Below are 394 nucleotides of genomic sequence, written 5' to 3'. Positions count from 1 at the left end.
GTCTTAAGGAGGCCGTAAAGGTATAGCTGAAAAATAAATTTTCATGGTACTATATAATGTACCATAATGTGCAAATATAATGTATATAATGGTTACAGGCTCCTCGGAGAGGTATGCAGATCTGAGGTCAATTATTGCTTAGTCTGAGGAAGTGATAAACAATAATACAGTCAAGGCGTAGAGAGGGATTATGAAGAAAACTCGCAGTTAGTAGTGAGTAAGAGTGGTCAAGTGCACTGACTCGACTAACCTCAACATAGGAGTAGTACATTTTGTACTAAATAATAAAAATTTTTAAATTACTTTAAAACAATTATATATGTTTTAATTTCGAAAAATGATTTATTTAGTAATTATTTAATTACTCGTAACATGTATAAATTGTCTTTAATAA

This window comes from Teleopsis dalmanni, chromosome 1 (genome assembly GCF_002237135.1).
Source record: "Teleopsis dalmanni isolate 2A chromosome 1, ASM223713v2, whole genome shotgun sequence".
Taxonomy (NCBI): domain Eukaryota; kingdom Metazoa; phylum Arthropoda; class Insecta; order Diptera; family Diopsidae; genus Teleopsis; species Teleopsis dalmanni.
This window is presented reverse-complemented; position numbering follows the sequence as displayed.